This window comes from Melanerpes formicivorus, unplaced genomic scaffold, assembly GCF_026170545.1.
Source record: "Melanerpes formicivorus ecotype bairdi unplaced genomic scaffold, bMelFor1.0.p_v2 SCAF_281, whole genome shotgun sequence".
In the NCBI taxonomy this organism is placed as follows: domain Eukaryota; kingdom Metazoa; phylum Chordata; class Aves; order Piciformes; family Picidae; genus Melanerpes; species Melanerpes formicivorus.
Genome location: NW_027142633.1, coordinates 194854 through 214043, shown reverse-complemented (window position 1 = coordinate 214043; position 19190 = coordinate 194854). Strand labels below are relative to the sequence as shown.

Genomic DNA, 19190 nt, shown 5'->3' with positions numbered 1-19190 from the left:
TCCCCAGCCTTCCTGGAGCCCCCTTCAGATCCTGGAAGGCCACAATGAGGTCACCTGGGAGCCTTCTCTTCTCCAGACTGACCAGCCCCAACTCCTTCAGTCTGTCCTCACAGGAGAGGTGCTCCAGCCCTCTGCTCATCCTCCTGGCCCTGCTCTGGACACCTTCCAGCACCTCCAGATCCCTCTTGCAATAGGGGCTCCAGAACTGGAGGCAGGACTCCAGGTGGGGTCTCAGCAGAGCTGAGCAGAGGGGGAGGATCACCTCCCTTGCCCTGCTGGCCACACTTCTCCTGCTGCAGCCCAGGATCTGGTTGGCTTTGTGGGCTGCAAGTGCACACTGAGAGCTCCTGGTGAGCTTCTCCTCCCCCAGCACCCCCAAGGCTCTCTCCTCAGGGCTGCTTTCCAGCCAGTCCCTGCCCAGCCTGGATTTGTGCCTGGGGTTGCCTCCACCCAGCTGCAGGACCCTGCACTTGCTCTTATTGAACCTCCTGAGGTTGGCTTGTGCCCACCTCTCCAGCCTGTCCAGGTCCCTCTGGATGGATCCCTTCCCTCCAGCTGTCTGCTGCACCACACAGCTTGGTGTCATCAGCAACCCTGCTGAGGGTGCACTCAGTGCCACTGTCCATGGCATGTGTTTAAAATAAGACTGGCTGAGGCACTTGGAGCCATGGTTGAGTTGATCAGATGGTGTTGGGTGATAGGTTGGACTGGATGATCTCAAAGGTCTTTTCCAACCTGATTAATTCTGTGATTGTGAGAGCCACCACTGCCTCCAGCCCCTCAGAGCAGCAACCTCAGACAGGCTCTTGGGGGCCTCACTCCTCTGCAGCAGGAGTGCCCAAAGCCAACACTTCCCTCAGCATCCCAAACCCTGCTTCCTACCCCCCCAAAAGGGCCAACTACCCGGCCCAGGCTCATCCTACCTTCCTCTTCCCTCACTTTTCCCCTTCCAACCTCCCCCCCCCCTCCCAAAGAGCTTCAACAAAAGCTCCATTGTGAAAGAGAAGCTCCTGGCACACTCCTGCAGGGATCAGGTGCACAGCAGTTGTGCAAACACCACACAACCAGCTGCAGCACGGGGGGAACAAATGGACACCTCTATCTGGAAACAGGATCCCTTGCTTGCCCAGCCTGGGACAAGCAGGATTGCCAGCCCCCACCTGCTCTGCAGGGAGAGAGGCAGGGGCAAGGCAGCAGAGCAAGCTGGGCTTCACACAGGAACCAGCAGTGAGCACTGGCAGCCCAGAGAGCCAAGCAGAGCCTGGGCTGCAGCAAGGGAAGTGTGGCCAGCAGGGCCAGGGAGGGGATTCTGCCCCTCTGCTCCACTCTGCTGAGACCTCCCCTGCAGCTCTGGGGCCAGCTCTGGAGCCTCTGTGCCAGGAAGGAGCTGGAGGTGCTGGAAGGTGTCCAGAGAAGGGCCCTGAGGATGAGCAGAGGGCTGGAGCTGCTCTGCTGTGAGGACAGACTGAGGGAGTTGGGGCTGTTCAGTCTGGAGAGGAGAAGACTCCAAGGAGACCTAACTGTGGCCTTCCAGGATCTGCAGGGGGCTCCAGGAAAGCTGGGGAGGGACTTGTGAGGGTGTCAGGGAGGGATAGGACTGGGGGGGATGGAGCACAACTAGAAGTGGGGAGATTGAGATTGGCTGTGAGGAAGAAGTTGTTCCCCAGGAGGGTGGTGAGAGCCTGGCACAGGCTGCCCAGGGAGGTGGTGGAAGCCTCCTGCCTGGAGGTGTTTGCAGCCAGGCTGGAGGTGGCTGTGAGCAACCTGCTGTGGTGTGAGGTGTCCCTGCCCATGGCAGGGGGTTGGAGCTGGCTGAGCTTTGAGCTCCCTTCCCACCCTGACCATTCCATGGTTCTATGAACACACAAGCTGCAGGCCCCTCCAGACTGGGGGGATGAAGGTGGACCAGAAGAGGAAGGGGAAAGGGGCTTCACTCACACTCCACACCCAAAAGACTTCCTCCTCAAGCACTAACAGAGTTCACAGACTCATGGCATTGGTTGGCTTGAAGCCCTCTGAGAGTCCAACCAGCAAACCTAACCCCACCATGGCCACTACACCATGACCCCAGGGGCCATGGCCACAGGTTCCTTGAACAGCTCCAGGGGTGGGGACTGCACCACCTCCCTGGGCAGCACATCCCAATGCCTGCCCACTCCTGCAGCAAAGAAATTGCTCCTCTGTCCAGCCTAAACCTCCCCTGGCACAACTTCAGGCCATTTCCTCTTGTTCTATCACCTGAGAGAAGGGAGAAGAGCCCAACCCCCACCTGGCTGCAGCCTCCTTGCAGGGAGCTGCAGGGAGCCAGAAGCTCTCCCCTCAGCCTCTCAGCTCCAGGCTCAACTCCCCTTGCTTTTGGAAGTCTTTTTTGGTTGAATCACAGAATCCTTTGGGCTGGAGGAGACCTTCAAGATCAGGGAGTCCAAGCCTTCCCCCAGCACTGCCAGGGCACCACCAAGCCCTGGCCCTCAGCACCACAGCTCCACTGAAACCCCTCCAGGAATGGGGACTCCACCACTGCCCTGGGCAGCCTGGGCCAGACCTTGACAACCCTCAAGGGCAACAAATTATTCCTCATGGACAACCTAAACCTCCCCTGGGGCAACCTGAGGTCCTTTCCTCTTGTCCTGGCACTTGTTGCTTGGCACAAGAGCCCAACCCTCACCTGGCTGCAGCCTCCTTGCAGGGAGCTGCAGAGAGCCAGAAGCTCTCCCCTCAGCCTCCTCTGCTCCAGGCTCAACACCCCCAGCTCCCTCAGCTGCTCCTCCCCAGCCCTCTTCTCCAGACCCTTCCCCAGCTTGGTTGCCCTTCTCTAGCCCTGCCCCAGCTCCTCCAAGCCCTTCTTGGAGTGAGAGGCCCAGAGCTGCCCCCAGGAATGAAGCCTATCCTCCAGACCTGAAGGTTCCACTTACTCTCTTTTGTTCCCAGGAGCATTCAGCCCTCCTGGTCGGGAGCAGAGGCTCAGGGAGCTGCCTCGTCAGAGGGCAGGCAGGAGGGAGTGTTCTGGGGTGGCACCAGCTCCCTTCCACTCCAGAGGCTTGCCAAACAGATCTGTGTCAGCATGGAGAGGGTTCCTCATGCCATAAATCAAGTGATCTGAAGTGAAAAGGTTCCTGCTTGCTCTGACCCCTCCCTTTCACGCTCCTGCACCACAAAGGATCTCGGGGCACAGCCACAGCCTGCAGGGCAGGGACACAGCCAGCCCACCAGCAGCCCACACAGCTCCTTCCTCTTCCCCTCACTGCCCCCAAAACGCAGCTCCTTGCCTCTTGGAATGGAGTCCTCAGCACAGCACAGGCAGGGAGCTGGTGGAGCAGGACCAGAGGAGGCCACAGCAGTGATGGGAGGGCTGGAAGCCCTCTGCTGGGAGGCCAGGCTGGGAGAGTTGGGCTTGGGCAGCCTGGGGAAGGCTCCAGGGAGATCTTCTGGTGGCCTTGCAGTGCTTCAATGGGCTGAGGAGAAAGCTGGGGACAGACTTTGGAGCAGGGTTCTTTGTGCAGGACAAGGGCTGATGGTTTGGAACCGACAAAGAGAGATTCAGACTGGAGAGGAGGGAGAAATGTTTGCCCCTGAGGGTGGTGAGAGCCTGTCCCAGGCTGCCCAGAGAGAGCTGGGAGCTGCCCCAGCCCTGGCACTACTGCAGCTCAGGTTGGCTGGGGCTCTGAGCAGCCTGCTGTGGTTGGGGCTGTCCCTGCAGGGGGGGTTGGGCTAGGGGAGCTGCAAAGACCCTTCCCACCCAAAGAGACTGAAAGACCCCCAGAAGAACAACCCCAACCCTCCCAGCCTGGCCTCCCAGCAGAGGGCTTCCAGCCCTGCCAGCACTGCTGTGGCCTCCTCTGGCCCTGCTCCACCAGCTCCCTGCCTGTGCTGAGGGCTCCAGAGCTGCCCCAGCAGGGAGGGGGGGAGCAGAATCCCCACCTTTGAGCTGCAGCCCACAGATCTCTCCCTGAGCTGCAGCCTCCGAAGCTCCCTTCCCAGCCAAGCCAGGCTGTGAGTCTTCACAGGCTGAAGAGCCCAGCAGCTGGGGGGCACCAAGGCCATGGGCTCAGCCATGGCACAACACTGCAGCACCTGGAGGCAATCACAAGCCCAGGCAGCTCAGAGGACACTCCAGAATGCTCCAGTGTTGAAGGCTTCAAACCTTCCCCTGGCCTCCTTCATGCTCTTCCTCATCTGCCCCTCACTGCCCTCAGAGTAAAGGAATCATCATAGTATCATAGTATCAGTCAGGGTTGGAAGGGACCACAAGGATCATCCAGTTCCAACCCCCCTGCCATGGGCAGGGACACCTCACACTAGATCAGGCTGCCCAGAGCCTCATCCAGCCTGAATTCTTCCTACTGCCCTCCCTGCATCCCTCTTTCTGCTCTAACCCAACTCTTTCTGTGCTGATAATCATCCCCTTGAGGCTCTTCCCCCCTCTGAGGGCAGCTCAGCACCAAAGCAGCACTGCACAGCCCAAAAGGTGAGCTGCAGCACATCCCCTGGAGCTCCCAGGAGGCTTGGAAGCCAGGCCAGAGGAGGGACACCCAAGCAGCAACCCCCCTAAAAAGGACACACACCATGGAGGGGGTGGTGGGGGATGGTCCTCAGGGCACACCTGAGCCCTCAAGGAGCAACCCCAGCAGGGCCTCCAAGCTGCCCAGCACAGCAGAAAGTGGCCAGGAGTGCAGGTGGCTGCTGCCTCTCCCCACACACCACCTCCCCAGCTCACAGAGGCTTGCCAAGGCTCCTGCCCAGCCCTCCCTGAGCAAACTTACACTCACACACACACCCCTTCAGCAGGGGAAATGAAACCCTCCTCTGGACAGCTCTGCCTGGGCAGGCTCCTGCCACATGCTCCAACCTCACCAACACCACCTTGCCAGCAGAGGAATCCACCACACTGCCTCAGCCACCCCATGCCCAGGGGAGCCAGCCCCTGCTGCATGAGCCTGCAGAGTGCCCAGGGGGCCAAGAGGGCCAAGGGCATCCTGGCCTGCAGCAGGAGCAGTGTGGCCAGCAGGAGCAGGGAGCTCATTGTGCCCTGTGCTCAGCACTGCTCAGGCCACACCTTGAGTCCTGTGTCCAGTTCTGGGCTCCTCAGGTTAGGAAAGAGGTTGAGCTGCTGGAAGGTGTCCAGAGAAGGGCAACAAAGCTGGGGAGGGGTCTGGAGCACAGCCCTGTGAGGAGAGGCTGAGGGAGCTGGGGTTGCTTAGCCTGGAGAAGAGGAGGCTCAGGGGAGACCTTCTTGCTCTCTGCAACTCCCTGCAGGGAGGTTGGAGCCAGGTGGGGCTTGGGCTCTTCTCCCAGGCACCCAGGCCCAGAACAAGAGGCCACAGTCTGAAGCTGTGCCAGGGGAGGTTTAGGCTGGAGGTTAGGAGAAAGTTCTTCCCAGAAAGAGAGATTGGCCATGGGAATGTGCTGCCCAGGGAGGTGGTGGAGTCCCCATCCCTGGAGGTGTTTAAAACCAGCCTGGATGAGGCACTTGGTGCCATGGGTTAGTTGAGCAGATGGTGCTGGGTGAGAGGTTGGACTGGATGATCTCAAAGGTCTTTTCCAACCTAGTCTATCCTATTCTATCCTATCCTATTCTATCCTATCCTACCCTATCCTATCCTACCCTATCCTATCCCACCCTATCCTACCCTATTCTATCCCACCCTATCCTATCCTATTCTATCCCATCCTATCCTATCCTATCATACCTGGTGCCCACCTCCAGCACTGCCTTTACCAACTCCCCCCACCCCCAGCCAAGAAGAAGACAAAGCCAGCTGAGACCTCAGAGCATCCAGAAATTCTTCTCCCCCCTGGCAGAGAGCTGAGGGCCAAGAAAGCTCTATCAGACCTCAGGCTTCTCCAGGCCAGGCCTATTCAGAAGCACCAAGGGCAGTCCAGTTGTGGGTGTCCCCATCTGCTGTTGAATTGAATCCAGTTCTAGCCCCTGAGGATGTTCCCTGTGGTCTCCTCAAGGAGGAGGATTCCTTTGTGGGTTACAAAGAAGAAAGTGAATCAAATCACTAAGGATAAGGCCAAGGGCTGGGTCCTGCACCTGGCTCACAACAACCCCAGGAGGGCTCCAGGTTAGGGTCAGTGCCCAGTGGGAAGGACTTGGAGGGTTGGTGACAGCAGCTGGAGAGGAGCCAGGGGGTGCCCAGCTGGCCAAGGAGGCCACCAGCAGCCTGGCCTGGAGCAGCAAGAGTGTGGCCAGCAGGAGCAGGGCAGGGATTGTCCCCTGGGCTGGGCACTGCTGAGGCCACAGCTGGAATCCTGGAGGGGGGTTTGGGGCTCTCACCCCAAGAAGGACACTGAGGAGCTGGAGCAGGGCCAGAGAAGGGTCTGGAGAAGAGGGCTGGGGAGGAGCAGCTGAGGGAGCTGGGGGTGTTGAGCCTGGAGCAGAGGAGGCTGAGGGGAGAGCTTCTGGCTCTCTGCAGCTCCCTGCAAGGAGGCTGCACCCAGGTGGGGCTTGGGCTCTTGTGCCAAGCAACAAGTGCCAGGACAAGAGGAAAGGGCCTCAGGTTGCCCCAGGGGAGGTTTAGGTTGGCCATGAGGAACAATTTGTTGCCCTTGAGGGTTGTCAAAGCCTGTCCCAGGCTGCCCAGGGCAGTGGTGGAGTCCCCACCCCTGGAGGGGTTTCTGAGCTGTGGTGCTGAGGGCCATGGTTTGGTGCAGCCCTGGGGGAAGGGTTGGACTCCCTGATCCTGAAGGTCTCCTCCAGCCCAAAGGATTCCGTGATTCAAGCAAAAAAAGCCTTCCAAAAGCCAGATGCTGAGCCTGGAACAGGCCTGAAAGCTAGAGAGGGGGGTGGGGAGGGTGGGGGGAAAGGGCTTGTGGAGCCAGAAGCTCCCTGCAGCAGGAAGCTGTAGCAGCACATCTGCCCCAAGGCATCCTGCCCTGGGCTCCACACGTGGTGGCTGGGCAGGCAGGGAAGCTCTGCTCCTGCCAGCTCCAGAACATGCAGCAAGCATCTCAGGAAAGGCAAACCTCACTTCACTTCCTCTGGGCTTCATTATTCAGCTGCCAAAGAGTTGTAGCAGCACATTCACCTCGGGAGGAAGACTGGCAAGGCAGGAGGAAGAGGAAAGAGCAGCCTCAGCCTCTGCTGCACAAGAGGGGAAGATGACAAAGGTGAGGGGGAAGAGCACCCACAGCACACAGAGGCATCCCTCAGAGCATCCTGCCCTGCTCCAGGGAGAGAAAGAGCACCCACAGCACACAGAGGCATCCCTCAGAGCAAGCTGCACTGCTCCAGGGAGAGAAAGAGCACCCACAGCACACAGAGGCATCCCTCAGAGCAAGCTGCACTGCTCCAGGGAGAGAAAGAGCACCCACAGCACACAGAGGCATCCTTCAGAGCATCCTGCCCTGCTCCAGGGCAGAGAAAGAGCACCCACAGCACACAGAGGCAGCCCTCAGAGCAAGCTGCACTGCTCCAGGGAGAGAAAGAGCACCCACAGCACACAGAGGCATCCCTCAGAGCATCCTGCCCTGCTCCAGGACAGAGAAAGAGCACCCACAGCACACAGAGGCAGCCCTCAGAGCATCCTGCCCTGCTCCATGGAGAGAAAGAGCACCCACAGCACACAGAGGCATCCCTCAAGAGCACCCACAGCACACAGAGGCAGCCCTCAGAGCATCCTGCCCTGCTCCAGGACAGAGAAAGAGCACCCACAGCACACAGAGGCATCCCTCAGAGCAAGCTGCCCTGCTCCAGGACAGAGAAAGAGCACCCACAGCACACAGAGGCAGCCCTCAGAGCAAGCTGCCCTGCTCCAGGACAGAGAAAGAGCACCCACAGCACACAGAGGCAGCCCTCAGAGCAAGCTGTCCTGCTCCAGGGAGAGAAAGAGCACCCACAGCACACAGAGGCATCCCTCAGAGCATCCTGCCCTGCTCCAGGATAGAGAAAGAGCACCCACAGCACACAGAGGCAGCCCTCAGAGCATCCTGCCCTGCTCCAGGACAGAGAAAGAGCACCCACAGCACACAGAGGCATCCCTCAGAGCAAGCTGCCCTGCTCCAGGGAGAGAAAGAGCACCCACAGCACACAGAGGCATCCCTCAGAGCATCCTGCCCTGCTCCAGGGAGAGAAAGAGCACCCACAGCACACAGAGGCATCCCTCAGAGCATCCTGCCCTGCTCCAGGACAGAGAAAGAGCACCCACAGCACACAGAGGCATCCCTCAGAGCATCCTGCCCTGCTCCAGGGAGAGAAAGAGCACCCACAGCACACAGAGGCAGCCCTCAGAGCATCCTGTCCTGCTCCAGGGCAGAGAAAGAGCACCCACAGCACACAGAGGCAGCCCTCAGAGCATCCTGCCCTGCTCCAGGACAGAGAAAGAGCACCCACAGCACACAGAGGCATCCCTCAGAGCATCCTGCCCTGCTCCAGGGAGAGAAAGAGCACCCACAGCACACAGAGGCAGCCCTCAGAGCATCCTGCCCTGCTCCAGGGAGAGAAAGAGCACCCACAGCACACAGAGGCAGCCCTCAGAGCATCCTGCCCTGCTCCAGGGAGAGAAAGAGCACCCACAGCACACAGAGGCAGCCCTCAGAGCATCCTGCCCTGATCCAGGGAGAGAAAGAGCACCCACAGCACACAGAGGCAGCCCTCAGAGCATCCTGCCCTGCTCCAGGGAGAGAAAGAGCACCCACAGCACACAGAGGCATCCCTCAGAGCATCCTGCCCTGCTCCAGGACAGAGAAAGAGCACCCACAGCACACAGAGGCATCCCTCAGAGCATCCTGCCCTGCTCCAGGGAGAGAAAGAGCACCCACAGCACACAGAGGCATCCCTCAGAGCAAGCTGCCCTGCTCCAGGACAGAGAAAGAGCACCCACAGCACACAGAGGCATCCCTCAGAGCATCCTGCCCTGCTCCAGGGAGAGAAAGAGCACCCACAGCACACAGAGGCAGCCCTCAGAGCATCCTGCCCTGCTCCAGGGAGAGAAAGAGCACCCACAGCACACAGAGGCAGCCCTCAGAGCATCCTGCCCTGCTCCAGGACAGAGAAAGAGCACCCACAGCACACAGAGGCAGCCCTCAAGAGCACCCACAGCACACAGAGGCAGCCCTCAGAGCAAGCTGCCCTGCTCCAGGGCAGAGAAGAGAGTGTCCAGCCCAGGAACAAAGAGCATCCACATCAGGAACTCCAGAGACAGAGTCACCAAGTGCCTGCAGCTTGGTTTTCTTTCCAGGATGTCACTTCTCCCCCATTCAGCAGAGCCAAGGGAAGCTTGGTTGACTTCCTCTGAGAGGGGCTCAGGGGCACATTCACCACCCCCCACCCCCCTTCTCCAGGCTCTGAATGCTCTCTTTGAGCTGGCCTTGGGAGGATGCTTGGGTGCCATGGAGATGGTGACAAACAGCTGAAGCAAAGAGGAGCCAGGGCCAGGGGAACAGGGGGACTGGAGTGGGAGAGGTTAAAGCTGGCTGAGAGGTGAAGCAGCCACCCAGCACTGCTGCCATGGAAGGGCACAGCTTCAGAGGGATGGCCTGCAGCAGGAGCCACTGGGCTGCAAAAGGGCTGCTGGGGCTGGGGCAGGGCCAGAGAAGGACTTGGAGGGCTGGTGACAGCAGCTGGGGATGAGCCAGGGGGTGCCCAGCTGGCCAAGGAGGCCACCAGCAGCCTGGCCTGGAGCAGCAAGAGTGTGGCCAGCAGGAGCAGGGCAGGGATTGTCCCCTGGGCTGGGCACTGCTGAGGCCACAGCTGGAACCCTGGGGGCAGTCCTGGGCTCCTCACTCCAAGACGGACATTGAGGAGCTGGAGCAGGGCCAGAGAAGGGCAACCAAGCTGGGGAAGGGTCTGGAGAAGAGGGCTGGGGAGGAGCAGCTGAGGCTGGGGGTGTTGAGCCTGGAGCAGAGGAGGCTGAGGGGAGAGCTTCTGGCTCTCTGCAGCTCCCTGCAAGGAGGCTGCAGCCAGGTGGGGGCTGGGCTCTTCTCTCAGGTAACAAGCAACAGAAAAGGGCAGGGCAGAAAAGGGCAAGAGGAAAGGGCCTCAAGTTGCCCCAGGGAAGCTTCAGGAGAAGAAAGTTCTTCACTGAGAGGTTCTCAGAGACTGGCCCAGGCTGCCCAGGAGGGTGGTGGCTGAGCCCCCATCCCAGGCAGGGTTTAAAAGAGGCAGAGATGTGCTGCTGAGGGCCATGGCTTAGCCCAACCTTGGATCAGGGCTGCACTAGGTGACCTTGAAGGTTTTTCCCAGCCACAAGGATTCTTTGATCTCCAGAGGGGCTGAGGCTGAAGCCCTCAGAGGTTGCCTGGGGCACTCTTAGAGGAGCTCTCCTTCCTAGTTTGGCAGCAGACAAGCAGCACCCAGCTGCTCTGCTGATGCTCCAGGACCATTCAGCACCCAGCTCACTTCACTGCCTGCATCTCAAACCTTCCCAACAGCCCAAGCAGAGGTGTGCTCCACAAAGGCAACAACATCCCTCTGGGCCAGCCCCAGGGGGGTGGTGGAGTCCCCATCCCTGGAGGTGCTCAGACAAGGCTTGGATGTGGCCCTTGGGGCCAGGGTTTAGCAGTCAGGAGGTGCTGGGTGGCAGGTTGGACCTGCTGGGGCAGGGGGCTGGGGCTGGCTGAGCTCCAGAGCTCCCTTCCAGCCTCACCTTCAGGATTCCATGAACTCTCCAACAGCTCCACAGAGATCTGGAGGCAACCTGAAGACCAGGCCCCCCTCCAAGAGGGCCAGAAGCTGCAGTGGGAGCAAGAAGGAGAAGGACTTGCTTGGATCTGCAAGAGTGTGGGGGGACCACGAGCCTGCCTGGAGGAGCCTCTGCATCTCAGCAGCCAGGTTGGGAGCTTGGGGGTTAAGAGCCCCTGAGAAGACTCCCTGGGAATCCAGCAGGCTCTGCTTGCCATGCAGATTTTCTGCTCTTGCTGCAAGGCAGAGGGGGGAAAACCAAAGCTCTTTTCTTCTTCTTCTCCTCCTTCTTTTAATCTTGTAGCTTCACATCTTTGCAAGCAAATCCAGAGCAGGAGGGAAGGGACTTGCACTGCTCTCAGTGGAAGGAGGACAGCCAAGGGTAAAAAGGAGGGAGGGAAGAGGCAGAAGTGATCTGGAGAGAGGAGACAGGATGGATTTCTGCCCTCTCCTCCAGCTCAGCAGCACCTTGCTTGGCACCTAACCTCCCCTTCTGCAGGTCCTGCCTGCCAGGCTGTGCCCCAGTGCCTCACCACCCCCACTGCAAGGCATCTCTCCCTCTGCCAGGGTGAAACCATCCCCCCTCACCACAGCATCACCAAGGCTGGAAGAGACCTCAGAGATCATCCAGTCCAACCTGTCACCACAGCCCCCATGACTAAACCACGGCACCAAGGGCCACATCCAGTCCCCTCTTGAGCACCTCCAGGCATGGGGACTCCACCACCTCCCTGGGCAGCACATTCCAATGGCCAACAACTCTCTCAGGGAAGAGCTTTCTCCTCACCTCCAGCCAAAACTTCCCCTGGCACAGCTTGAGACTGTGGCCTCTTGTTCTGGTGCTGCTTGCCTGGGAGAAGAGACCAACCCCCACCTGGCTACAGCCTCCCCTCAGGTAGCTGTAGGGAGCAATGAACCCTCTCACTTTATGGCTTTGTCCCTCCCCAGCTCTCCTCCAGCCCCCTTCACACACTGGAAGGATGCTCTAAGCTCTCCTTGGAGCCTTCCCTGCTCCAGGCTGAACACCCCCAACTCTCCCAGCCTGGCCTCCCAGCAGAGGCCTCCCAGCCCTCCCAGCACTGCTGTGGCCTCCTCTGGCCCTGCTCCAACAGGTCCCTGCCTCCTGTTGTGCTGAGGGCTCCAGAGCTGTCCCAGCACTGCAGGTAGGCTCTCAGCAGAGGAGGAATCCCCTCCCTGCCCAGGAGATGGTTGGGCCTGGGCTGTGAATGCACACTCCCAGCTCATGCAGCCCTTCTCATGCCCCAGCAGCCTGAGCTCCCCCTCAGCACTGCTTTCCACCCAGCCTGAGCTCCCCCTCAGCACTGCTTTCCATCCAGCCTGAGCTCCCCCTCAGCACTGCTTTCCATCCAGCCTGAGCTCCCCCTCAGCACTGCTTTCCACCCAGCCTGAGCTCCCCCTCAGCACTGCTTTCCATCCCCTCTGCAGCCTGCCTGAGCTCCCCCTCAGCACTGCTTTCCATCCCCTCTCCACCCAGCCTGAGCTCCACCTCAGCACTGCTTTCCATCCCCTCTGCAGCCAGCCTGAGCTCCCCCTCAGCACTGCTTTCCACCCAGCCTGAGCTCCCCCTCAGCACTGCTTTCCACCCAGCCTGAGCTCCCCCTCAGCACTGCTTTCCATCCCCTCTGCAGCCAGCCTGAGCTCCCCCTCAGCACTGCTTTCCATCCCCTCTCCACCCAGCCTGAGCTCCCCCTCAGCACTGCTTTCCACCCAACCTGAGCTTCCCCTCAGCACTGCTTTCCACCCAACCTGAGCTTCCCCTCAGCACTGCTTTCCACCCAGCCTGAGCTCCCCCTCAGCACTGCTTTCCACCCAACCTGAGCTTCCCCTCAGCACTGCTTTCCACCCAACCTGAGCTTCCCCTCAGCACTGCTTTCCACCCAGCCTGAGCTCCCCCTCAGCACTGCTTTCCACCCAGCCTGAGCTCCCCCTCAGCACTGCTTTCCATCCCCTCTCCACCCAGCCTGCACTTAGGCTTGGGATTGCCCTTACCTTGATGCACTTAGCTTGGGGGAACTTCCTGAGGCTGACTTTTTAGCTCACCTCTGAAGCCACTCTAGCCTAGCCCAGCCCAGCCCACCCTACCCTAGCCCAATCTAGCCCAACCTAGCCCAGCCCACCCTAGCCTAGCCTACCCTAGCCCAGAAGAGACCCAGAGACCCAAAGGGCCTGGCAGCTGGGCTTGCCCTTACCTTGATGCACTTCCTGAGGCTGACTTTTTAGCTCACCTCTGCTGCATCACTGGTTTAATAATGAGCTCAGGCTCAAGCTGCCAGCACCAGGGCTTAAACCCAGCCCCTAAGCAAGCAGGGGAAGAGCAAGGGGCTCCCAGAATTTCAGGCAGAGGAGGCAAAACCAAATGTATCAGGGGAAAGCAGGGTGAGATCCAAGGCAGCAGGGTTAGCACAAGGAGCAGACCTCAGAGGTGATCTCTGTGCCCTGGGGTACAGGGGGAAGCAGAGTGAGATGCAGGCAGCAGGGTTAGCACAAGGAGCAGACCCCAGAGGCTGTCTCTGTGCCCTGGGGGACAGGGGAAAGCAGAGTGAGATGCAGGCAGCAGGGTTAGCACAGGGAGCAGACCCCAGAGGCTGTCTCTGTGCCCTGGGGGACAGGGGAAGCAGAGTGAGATGCAGGCAGCAGGGTTAGCACAAGGAGCAGACCCCCAGAGGTGGTCTCTGTGCCCTGGGGGACAGGGGGAAGCAGAGTGAGATGCAGGCAGCAGGGTTAGCACAAGGAGCAGACCCCAGAGGCTGTCTCTGTGCCCTGGGGGACAGGGGAAGCAGAGTGAGATGCAGGCAGCAGGGTTAGCACAAGGAGCAGACCCCAGAGGCTGTCTCTGTGCCCTGGGACAGACTCTCAGCTTCCCTCCCCTCCCTGTTCTGTGCTCCTACAACTCCCAGCAGTCTGACTTGGGCTTTGGCTGTGCCACGGATGCTTGCTCCGGCAGCCCCACGCTGCAATGCCAACACCGTGCGTGGACAGCACAGGGCAGAGGAAATCTCAGCACCGCCTTAGCTGAGTTCAAAGCCTGACTGACTGCCAAGCCTCCATCCCGGCCGGCAGAGCCCTCCCAAAAGCTCTCCACACCCCCCAAGAGGCCATTTGTCACGCTCCCCAGAGCACAAAGGGCACTTGCATCGGCTCCTCACCCCCCTCAGCTCCCTCGCAGCTCCAGCCCAAAGCAAGATGAGAAGAGCTTCACTCTCCCCAGCTTCCCCAGCTGCTATCTCTTTAAGTGGAACTTCCTCAAACTCCAGGGCTGCATCCAGCTCAGGATGTGCTTATTCATCTGCTGGATCGCTGTCAGCACCACCTCGGCCTGAGGATCATTTGCTGCTCCCTCTCTCAGTGCTGAGCTGCAAGGGGGAGAGGGACAGGCAGGGCACAGGAAGAGTCCTCAGAGCTCCAACCTGCTCCTCAGAGCCTGGATGAGGCCCTTGGTGCCATGGTTTAGCTGGTGAGATGGTGCTGGGCGATAGGTTGGGCTGGGTGCTCTCCAAGGTCTTATCCAACCTGGTTAATTCTATTCTATTCCATTCCCATTCCCCTTACATCCCTCTTTCCTCCCTCTCCTCTTCCCTCTTCCATTCCTCTTCCCTCCCTCTCCTCTTCCCTCCCCATTCCTCTTCCCTCTTCCATTCCTATTCCCTCTTCCATTCCTATTCCCTCTTCCCTCCCAGATATGAGACTCTGCAAGGGGAAAAGAAAGGAGAAGGAAACATCCTTCCCCTGGCTGAGGGCAGGAGAGAATCCCTGCTAGCTTCATCCTGGGAAGCTTCCTAACTTGCAAACCTCCCAGCTGCCTGCCCAGAGCTCAGCAGCTTGTCCCCCACACAGGGCTGTGCTCTCTCAAGTGCTAAGGGGCTGCTAACTTAGACTAGCCTGGCCTGACCTGGCCTAGACCACCCTACCCTGGCTTACCCCAAACTAGCCCACCCTTGCCTAAATTAAGCCACTCTAACCTAGCCTAGCCTATAACACCCCAACCTAGCCTAGCCCAGCCTAGCCCACCCTTTGCTACCCTAGCCTACATTAAGCCACTCTAGCATAGCCTAGCCCACCCTAGCCTAGCCCAGCCCAGCCCAGCCTAGCCTGCTCTAAGGAGAGCTGTGAAGTCAGAGAAGAGGTTTTGGGAGCCCCTTGTGGTTTGCCTGCAGCTCAGGGATGCCAAAGGGGCTCCAGGTGACTCTGTCTGGGTGAGGCAGCCCCAGCTGAGCTCCCAGGCAGAAACAAAGACCTCCCCTGGCACAGTGTTCCACTTGGCCCCAGAAAGCAGCCCTGAACAGCTGCACCTTCAGCAGCCTGGGAGGAAAGGTCACCTCACCCACACAGGCACTGCACAGCTGGCACAGGGCAGGGGGAAAGTGCCACCCTGCCACGGGGGGAGAGCAGAGGCAGGTGGGACAAGCAAGCAGCTCCAAAGGCCTTGCAAGCTCACTGTGCCAGCTCACAGTGCCAGCTCCTGGTGAGATGTACCCAGGGGGTCAGGGATCTCATCTCAGCTGCTGAGGTGGACAGAGCACAGGGAATGCTGCACCGAAAGCACATCCTGTGCTAGCAGCCACTTCAGCTCCATTCAGCAGCCCAGCGTGGGGGAGCTGGGAAGGGAGCTCTGGAGCTCAGCCAGCCCCAGCCCCCTGCCCCAGCAGGGCACCCACAGCACCCTGCCCAGCAGCACAGTGTCCAGGGGGGGTTGCAAGCTCTCCACACAAGGACACTCCACAACCTCTCTGGGCAGCCTGCTCCAGGCCTCCAGCACCCTCACAACAAACAACTTTCTCCTCAGCTTCAGAGGCAACCTCCTGCCTGACACTTTGTGCCCTCTGCCCCTTGGCCTGGCCCTGGGCACCACTCAGCAGAGTCTGGCCCCAGCCTCTTGCCCCCCACAGCTCCTTTAGCTCTTGCTGAGCATTGCTCAGCTGCCCTCTGGGGCTGCTCTTCTGCAGGCTCCACAGCCCCAGGGCTCTCAGCCTTTGCTCCTCACAGAGCTGCTCCAGGCCCCTCAGCATCTTCAGAGCCTCCCCTGGACTCTCTCCTTGTCTCTCTTGAGCTGGGGAGCCCAGAACTGGACACAATATCCCAGGTACTGCCAGACAGAATAGAGGAGGAGGAGGAGGAGGAGGAGAATCTCTCTTGCCCTGCTGGCCCCACTCTTCTTCATGCCCCCCCGGACACCATTTGCCTTCTTGGCCACCAGGGCACATTGCTGGCTCATGGGCAACTTGCTGTCCCCCAGCACTGCCAGCTCCTTCTCCTTGGAGCAGCAGCTCAAGCCCTCACCTGTTCTGGTTCACTGTGGACTGCCACTGGAAGCAGCATTCCCTCCTCCCCACTTTCCTCCCTGGAACAGCACCTCTCCCCACTGCTCAGCCTCAGATCACACTGTTGCACAACTGCTCCTTCCCCAGAAGCCAGAAGAGGAAGGGGTGGCACAGCAAGAGTGAACTTTGGGCTTTCTCACTGCCCATTTCCCAGCACCAGCAGAGCTCTCAGAGAATTACAGCAGCCCTCCCCCTGCTCCTACAGCTTCTGGCTTGATTTCACAGGGAGGATCTCGTGCAGCTGAACAGAACTCTGCTCAAACCTGCACCACACACACTTCAGACCCTCCTGGCTAAGTCTGGCTCCTTAGCTTGTCATGGAGGGAGTCAAACGTGGGTGCACCTGCAGAGAGGCTAACCCCCAGACCTTTCAGACACAAGTTTGAAGGGGGACATTTGCCTTCCTCCTTTCTAAAGTGGTTTGGCTACAAGCAGCTCCAGGCTACATTCATTATTCACCAGGCACTGCTCAACTTTCTCATCCCAGGGGCTGGAAGGGCCCTCTGGAGAACACCGAGTCCAAACCCCCTGCCAAGGCAGGGTCACCTAGGGAACACCACACAGAAACACTCCCGGGGGGTGTGTGTGTGTGTGTTTAATTCCTCCACCACCTCTCTGGGCAGCCTGTGTTCCACCACCCTTAAATGACAGAAGCTCCTCCTCACGCTCAGCTGGAACTCCTCCCGTCCCAGCTTGTGCCTGTTACCCCTTGCCCTGTCCCTGGGCACCACTGAACAAAGCTTGCTCCCATTCTGACACCCCCCCTTGGTCAGATTCCTGCCCTGCTATCCTGCCAGCACCCCCTCCCCCCCCACCCAAACTGTCACAGGCTCACGGGGCTGAGCTGCCATCTAATCAGCAGCTTCCAGAACCCAGAGTCAACTTCCATGCCCCAGAAAGCTAACACCTAGGACAACAAATAGCTTCAGCCAGATACTGCTTGCTATTTAGGAGACACCCCCGCCGGTGCCAAGAGAGAGTTCCTCCCTCCCCTATCACAGGCTGAGCTCCTGCAGGGCAGGCGCTCCCCTGCCCGACCCGAAGCCCAGTGTCACAACGGCAGGAGATTAAAGGCTCTCCTTTCCCCCAAGCCACTTCCTGCCATTTCATTAGCTCCCAACCACAGCTGCTTCAGAACAAACCCAAACCACCCAGCCTGACCGCACCGGCTCGGGCACTTCTCTCCTGCTCAACTCAGAAGATTGCAGCCAGTGGGATGCAGCAGCTCACCCCCCCCCCCCCCAGGCGCCACGAGGTTTGCTCCTGGCAGGCAAGTCATCACCTTCCCACCTCGGCAGAGGTGACACTTGCCTTCCCCCTCTCCCCGCTCAGAACCAGTTCCTTCAACGCCTTGCCTAACCCAGCGCACGATTCGCTTCGCTTCCAGCACACGATTGGCTTCGCTTCCAGCACACACACATACACACACGCTTCCAAACACTCCAGTGTCCATCTTGGGCAATCACAACCTCGCCTCCCACCTGGAGCTGGCGGGGGAAGGGGGAAGAAAAGCCACCCCCGCAGCTCAGCACCCCAAGGCTCCATCCCCTCCCCGTTCCCATAGCGCAAGTGGCGACCGAAACCCGTCCCGAGCACAGCGGGCGAGTGACAGCTCCCAGAGCGGGGCACCGAGCTGGCTGAGCAGCCCTGGGCAGCCTCCCAGCTCCTCAGATCTCGGAGCGATAGAGCTTTTGTCCGGACAAGGCGGCAGGTTGCCCAGGAGCCTTCCCCGGGGATGCCCCGGGCCGGCGGTCAGCGCCCGCCGGGGCAGGCAGAGACGGGCGGCCGGGGCGCTCCGGGGCGCCGGGTTAACTGCTTCCGACGGCAGCCCCCGCGCGGAATAAAGGCTGCGAGGATGCCTGCGGCACACCCAAGCCCTCCCCACGGCAGCAGCTTCTCCCTGCGCAGGCAGCCGGCAGCCCCTCGCCCACCTCCCGCAGCGGGACGGTGCTGCCAGCCCGAGCCAGCTCGGCCCGGGGTGGGGGGGGGCTCGGGTGCCAGCCCGGCCCCGGTCTCGCAGCCCAACCCCGACCCTGCCACCGCACCTCTCGGAGAGCAGAGGCTCCGCCGCCCGCGGGCTGCAGGCCCCACGGCCAGGGGCCCTAAGGCTGCGGTGGGAAGAGGCCGCTCCGGCCGCAGCCAGCCGCCCTGCCCGCCCGGCCCCGCATCCCCCCGCGGCCCCGGCAGAGCAGACCGCTGCGCTCCGCTCCGGGCACGGCCCCGCACCTGCCCCGGCCGCACGGCAAAGCGCCGCCGGGGCGGGAAGAGAGGAGGGGGACGCAGCACCGGGACCAGCAGCAGCACCGGGAGCAGCAGCAGCACCGGGACCAGCAGCGCCGGGACCAGCGCACCCCCTGCCCCGCACCCCCTGCCCCGCGCCGCCGCCCCCGCACCTGCCGCAGCGGCCTCCTCCCCCAGCGGCCGGCGGGGACCTACCCTCCTACCGCGGAGGAGAGGTGCCGGCAAGCCCCTCAGCGCGGCCGGCTGGCGGTCCCCAGGCTCTCCCCTGCCCTCCGGCCGCTTCGCCCTCACCTCTCCGCAGCCAGCCACACGCGAGCCCAGGGCAGCCGCCGCCGGCGCCGCCGCCTCCATCCCGGGGGCCCGGCGGCCCCCCGATTCTCTAACACCGCCTCCGCCCGTCCAGGGGCCGCCCCCGCCTGTAGCGGGCCGCCCACTGCGTCAGCTTCGTAAGGACCGCTACGCACCCAGCGTAGGTAACCATAGCGACGGCTGGGGAAGGCGGGAGGGGAGCCGGGAGGGGGAGAGAGAGAGTAACTACAGCGGGTGGTAGCGCCCCCTGGCGGGGACGAGGCGGAGCTGGCGGACCGGACCCTTCAGGCTGGGGGGGGAGCAGCTCCTCTGTGGTTAACGCGGGGCTGCACCGGGACCGGCCACATTGAGCACCCACCCCCTAAAGCAGGGGTACCCGAACCCGGCCAGAGCTGTCGTGTGGCACAGTGCCCTCAGGGAGCCCCATCTTTCCTTCTGACAACCCTCAGCCGGGGGTAAATCCCAGCCCAGCTGCGTGCGGGCGCCTCCTAACCCCACTACGAGCATCAAAGTGGCTTTGACGTGGAGCCACGGAATGGTTTGGGCTGGCAAAGAGCTTTAAGCTCCTAGAATTGCCTTGGTTGAAAACGACCTCCTAAGACCATCGACCCCAACCATCAATCTAACACCACCATGGCCACATCTCCAAGAGCCGTGGCCACAAGCTTCTTGAACATCTC

At 60.8% G+C, this 19190-nt stretch overlaps 1 protein-coding gene across 1 annotated transcript in view; it reads right to left on the bottom strand.

Moving 5' to 3' along the window:
- DAGLA (diacylglycerol lipase alpha) overlaps nt 1-18590 on the bottom strand; it is an 89826-nt gene extending 71236 nt beyond the window's left edge. Inside the window, 1 exon segment of the mRNA XM_068170081.1 lies at nt 18493-18590. The gene's annotated coding sequence lies outside the window, so the exon portion shown is untranslated.
- Between the last annotated feature and the right edge of the window lie 600 nt (nt 18591-19190).